Source organism: Schistocerca gregaria, chromosome 9 (assembly GCF_023897955.1).
Source record: "Schistocerca gregaria isolate iqSchGreg1 chromosome 9, iqSchGreg1.2, whole genome shotgun sequence".
Taxonomy (NCBI): domain Eukaryota; kingdom Metazoa; phylum Arthropoda; class Insecta; order Orthoptera; family Acrididae; genus Schistocerca; species Schistocerca gregaria.
The window spans coordinates 243,252,131-243,258,130 of NC_064928.1; positions in this window are offsets into that span (position 1 = coordinate 243,252,131).

Below are 6,000 nucleotides of genomic sequence, written 5' to 3' on the forward strand. Positions count from 1 at the left end.
TATTTTCTTCCGTGCCGCTTTTGGACTGGAGGAGCTTGTTCTCCATTGCACTTCAGTCTTCCGTGCCACCACAGCCAAGCAAAAATATCTGTGGGACTTTCATTCGATCAGAACCCTACCATAAATTACCACCGTTTTACCCAGAACAACTGGCAAGTCATTTGTTATCATTGATAGTATTCTGCATAACTCGACGACACACTGTTGAGTCATACAGGTTAGCACACCGACATCATCAGCAACATCATTCAGACACCTCCAATTGTGGACAAATCTGACACGGCGAAGGCAGCGTTGCGTCAGCAGTTAGTCGGGACACCGGAGCAACAATTGTGACTAGGCACCATGACGCCTTCCCAACTGTAAAGACGCCTAAGTAAGTTAAGCAATTCAACCCCCACGCCAGACCATACACTGTGGACACCGCACTCACCAAGCTACCGCCACAGGTGGCCATGATCTCTGCATGAGAATGAAACTTATGTCTGTTTGACAGGCTTTTATCTGTGTTACAAAACTGGCAGTACACGGATTTCTCCAAAAAACAGTTCCCGCCTCCAGCCCGCCAGGGATCAAGGCACGGCGTATGGCCGCAGGCAGCCAAGCCACACCGAGTGTACACGAATGCTGCCAAGGATGACGTCAGCCGTGAGAGCAGTGATCTTCAGCCAGTCTAAACAAATATGTCCCCGGCCGTCAACGACATTCTGCACTTGGGCAGGCAGACACGACCACGCATGCTTTGGTGACAAAATGTGCAACTTGTTATAACCCAGACGCGAAAAGTGATCCACAGTAGCTGTCCCTGATCACTGCTCTATTACAAATCATCTACATACGTGACATGTTGGCCAAATAGTTTCGATCGGCTTACATGTAACGGTGACAGGCTCTACGTGCAAGATATCTCAAACGACAAATAAGTTCTCATCGAAATAGTGTCAGAAGTGAGTACCACACTCCGTTAGGAACCACTGATGTAACGGAAAGTGCCGACTATTCTACTTGGTGCTGAAAACGATTCCTCTGCTGCAACTTATGGAACTCCCTCTCGAACTGTGGGCGCTGGGTTGAGGGGCATGTCCCCATTGCAGTTATTAGTTGCCGACGTCAGCAGACTTTCTCTGACATTTCCACACCAATCTTTAAACATGGAAACAGAAAAGGTTGTAACAACTGCAGAGGTATCTCTTTAACCAGCGTTGTGCGTAAAATCTTCTCAGGTATTGTTGAAAGGAAAGTGCGAGTATTCGTTGATGACCAATTGGATGAAAATCAGTGTGGGTTTAGGCCTCTTAGAGGTTGTCAGGACCAGATCTTTAGCTTACGGCAAATAATGGAGAAGTGTGACGAGTGGAACAGGGAATTGTATCTGCGCTTTGTAGATCTAGAAAAGGCATATGACCAGGTTCCTAGGAGGAAGTTATTGTCTGTTCTACGAGATTATGGAATAGGAGGCAAACTTTTGTAAGCAATTAAAGATCTTTACATGAATAGTCAGGCAGCAGTTAGAGTTGACGGTAAATTGAGTTCGTGTTTCAGAGTAGTTTCAGGGGTAAGACAAGGCTGCAACCTGTCTCCACTGTTGTTCATATTATTTATGGATCATATGTTGAAAACAATAGACTGGCTGGGTGAGATCAAGATATGTGAACACAAAATAAGCAGTCTCGCATATGCGGATGACTTAGCTGTGATGGCAGATTCGATTGAAAGTTTGCAAAGTAGTATTTCAGAGCTAGATCAGAAATGCAAGGACTATGGTATGAAGATTAGCATCTCCAAAACGAAAGTAATGTCAGTGGGAAAGAAATATAAACGGATTGAGTGCCAAATAGGAGGAACAAAGTTAGGACAGGTGGACGGTTTCAAGTACTTAGGATGCATATTCTCATAGGATGGCAACATAGTGAAAGAACTGGAAGCGAGGTGTAGCAAAGCTAATGCAGTGAGCGCTCAGCTACGATCTACTCTCTTCTGCAAGAATGAAGTCAGTACCAAGACTAAGTTATCTGTGCGCCGTTCAATCTTTCGACCAACTTTGTTGTATGGGAGCGAAAGCTGGGTGGATTCAGGTTACCTTATCAATAAAGTTGAGGTTACGGATATGAAAGTAGATAGGATGATTGCAGGTACTAGTAGATGGGAACAATGGCAGGAGTGTGTCCACAATGAGGAAATCAAAGAAAAACTGGGAATGAACTCTATAGATGTAGCAGACAGGGCAAACAGGCTTAGATAATGGGGTCATGTTACACGCATGAGAGGAGCAAGGTCCTACATCTACATCTACATCTACATCCATACTCCGCAAGCCACCTGACGGTGTGTGGCGGAGGGTACCCTGAGTACCCAAGAGACTCATGGGTTCAGCAGTAGAGGGTAGGAGGAGTCGGAGCAGACCAAGGAGAAGGTACCTGGATTCGGTTAAGAATGATTTTGAAGTAATAGGTTTAACTTCAGAAGAGGCACCAATCTTAGCACTGAATAGGGGATCGTGGAGGAATTTTATAAGGGGGCTATGCTCCAGACTGAACACTGAAAGAGAATCAGTCTTAAATGATGATTCCATCATTCTCCCGGCCTCGCACGTGGAACTCACCTTCACCACAGCAGTGGAGAATCTCCGACCGGCGTCATCAGCACGCCACAACCTCCTTCGATGGATACCAACACGCAGCCATCTCACTCCATTGTTTACACATCAGACGAGTTTAACGCCGCGTATTCCTACCTGCGACATCTCGCGTGAGAGCAGTCACACCATTGTATCACCATCGTGAATGAGACAGCGACGCTGTGGCCGAGTGGTTCTAGGCGCTTCAGTCCGTAACCGCTCACCTGCTACGATCGCAGGTTCGAAACCTGCCTCGGGCACGAATGAGTGTGATGTCTTTAGATTAGTTATGCTTAAGTAGTTATAAGTCTAGGGGACTGATGACCTCAGATGTTAAGTCCCATAGTGCTTCGAGCCATTTAAACTTTTTTGAGACAGCGAGTGCCCAGACACCAGAAGCAGAAACGCAAACATCATCAAAGCAGCCTGCAAGACCTGAACCATTACCAACACATCTCGGCACTGTGAACCTTTCTCTCTCTCTCTCTCTCTCTCTCTCTCTCTCTCTCTCTCTCTCTCTCTCTCTCTCTCACACACACACACACACACACCGTATATGTGACTCCCCCGTCTCTCAGGGCTTAAGTACAATTTTACAACAAAGTACTATCTGATATGGAATTGTACACAAGATTATTACCGAGCCAGGCTCCAAGGCTCCCAGGTTTGTTAAAAAGCGACACGACTAGCCCCAGACAGGCTTCGTGCAGCCACATCGGCTGTAAACAAACAGACTACTAAAAGCCGGAATCATCAGACAGTTCAGTAGTGTCTGGGCCTCACCCAGCCATCTTATCCCAAAAAAGAATGCCACATATAGATTGTGTGGCGATTACCAGGCTCTCAACGCTCGTACATTTGCAGATTATTCTAGGCTTCACTCATACTTTAGAGGGGGCCACTGTTCAATGTCTTAGACTGTAGAAAGGTTTACTGGCACCTTGCTACGGACAAGGACGGCATATTCATGACAGTGACCATCAATCCATTTGGACTTTACGATTTCCTACACGTGCACTTAAATGTGAATTGCAGAGTAGTCATGTAGATGTAGATCCCCTACAGCCTTGTAAAATGTGACGTAGACATGGTAGAGGTTCATGGACAACATCCCCGATGATAGCTTAGACTTTTCCATCCCCCTCCCCCTCATCAATAATAGGAGAATCTCAAACTCGTTTTCGAAACACTGAAGTATTTTTGGCGTCATGGTCAACGATGAAATTTTTCAGCTGCAGAAACCTAAGTTGCCGTTCTTGGTCATTGTGTTAGCAGCGACGGCAGGTGAGACCTTATACGGATTCTGCAGGTGCAACGAGCATTTGCCGAGCATAGGCTCAGCTCCTCTGCCGAGCACTTCTGACACGGGCGTTTCGGCTGTTGGAGCGGTGCCTCAGCAAGCGACAGCTAGTGCACAGCCACTGTTATGTTTTTTCTCCAAGAAACTGAAGAGCCTCAGTGCAAGTGGTCGTCATACGAGAGAGAATTGCTCGCAGTGTTTGTAGCGGAACACTTGCCATCTATGTCGATCAACATCTGTTGGCGGACTAGAGCTGCAACACATCGAAAGACTGCTGCCGATGGTGTTTTTGAAGTCGAGATTATATTTCACAATTTACAACACATGTCCAACATCTCCACAGTGCAGACAACGTTGGTGCAGACTATTTCTCCCAAATCAGTGCACTCTGGGTAGACACTCATTACAGTCAGCTGGCCGAGATGTAACTAAAGAACACAAAATTACTCGACCCCATAAGCGACACCACATCGGTTCAAGTTTTGTGTCACGTGTTGCAGAATCGCCTGAGACCTGTCATTCCACTAACCATGCGGATGAGTATTTTCGACCACTACAGGGGCTGTCACGCCTGGGTACTCGACTGACAACTAAACTATTCGCGATCCATTTCGTATGGCTGAACATCAAACATTAGGCCTAAGCTTGTGCAGCCTGCTAGCGCTCTTAGACAGGCAGGTCCACGAAATGAAACCGGGCGTTATTCCATACCCAAGGACCGCTTCCAGCATATTCACCCAGACCTCATCAGATGCCTCCCTCAATCAGGAGGCTTCCATTAGATTCTTTCGCCCATTGGTCATGTCGCCCAATGGGATGAACCACACTACTCTCTGACATCGTGGCAGAATCCACGACTAGTTCATTTGTTCACTGGTGGATTTCCTATATGGGTTGCTCTGCCTTTATCATCGCTGGTTAAGGCCACCAATGGAGCTCTTCACCATTCTGTTATTAATAGTATAAATTCTATTATTAATAGTTGTAGTGACGGGAGGCAGTACTGTGTATGATAAAATTAATTATTAATGTATGTTGCATAATTTCTGTAAGAATCAACACAGTTGTATTTAAATTATAGGTAAGAGGCAATAATGGAACTGAATAAATAAATAAACAAACTCTTCACCAATCTCTTCGAGTTGTGTAATGTTCAGCACTTCTGAACCAAGCATCACCATCAAACCAATGGCTTCGTGTAGGGCTGCCACTGCACGCTTAAAACAGCGCTCATATGTCACAGAGGTGATTGGACAGAATCCCTCCATGGATGCTCTTGGGGTTGCATTCAGTGTATAAGGAAGAGTTCTGCGACTATGCAACAGGAAACCTATACAATGAACTTCTAACATTTCCGGCGGATTTGTATCACAACACAACTGACAATGGATGGGGAACTTCCGATGCTCGTCTGCAGGGTCAAACAGCACATCGCACACCTCACCTTACTATCCACGCAGACACATGGATCGCACAAAATCTTTGTTCATCAAGCCCTAAAAAAATTGCGACTATGTCATGCTGAGGTCTGAGACACCGTCAGTGCATCAGATACATGGAACAAGGGCGATCTGTAGTGCAACTCGATATGCAGCAATTTCAACAAGAGGAAGTGAAGTTGAAACCAAACGACGGATTTGTCGTCATTGAAGGACAGTAAGGGGAACGGCAGTTTCTCTTCACAGACAACTCACTCGCACCAAAAAGTGTTCTAATGTGTGTGAATTCCTAAGGGACCAAACTGCTGAGGTCATCGGTCCCTAGACCTACACACAATTTAAACTAACTTATGCTAAGAACCACACACACACACACACATGCCCGAGGGAGGGCTCGAACCTCTAGCAGGGGGGAAGGTGCGATCCTTCACATGGTGCCTCTAACCGAGCGGTCACACAGCTCGGCCACTCGCAGCAGCAACCTTTCCCATGACGTCGATCAAGACACCGTTACGTCACGGTTATCAGCTCATGGAGCCCTTCCCATCATAGCTATAACAACATCCACTTCAGTACGCACGAACAGAGTTTGGTTAACTCCAACAACAAACCCCTCACCCACACAGCCAGGCACCCCACCTCAG